Here is a 298-nt window from a genome sequence, read left to right on the forward strand (position 1 = left end):
TATATATATATACATATAAACATCCTTGCCGTCCATGTGTATTCTGTATAGCGAAAAACAGTTTATACAGAAACTTTATAATTTATCGATTGATTATCTGTACTATATACTCAAAGCTCAGTGCACAAACTTGTGATGTATCGAGATGTAGAGAAACTGAAATTTGGATAATTATTAGTATATTGCTATCCATATGTGTGTGTGTGTGTGTGTGTGTGTGTGTGTGTGTGTGTGTGTGTGTGGGTGTGTGTGTGTGTGTGTGTGTGTGTGTGTGTGCGCGCGTGTGTGCGTGTGTGTG

The sequence above is a fragment of the Atta colombica genome, unplaced genomic scaffold (genome assembly GCF_001594045.1).
Source record: "Atta colombica isolate Treedump-2 unplaced genomic scaffold, Acol1.0 scaffold216, whole genome shotgun sequence".
NCBI lineage: Eukaryota > Metazoa > Arthropoda > Insecta > Hymenoptera > Formicidae > Atta > Atta colombica.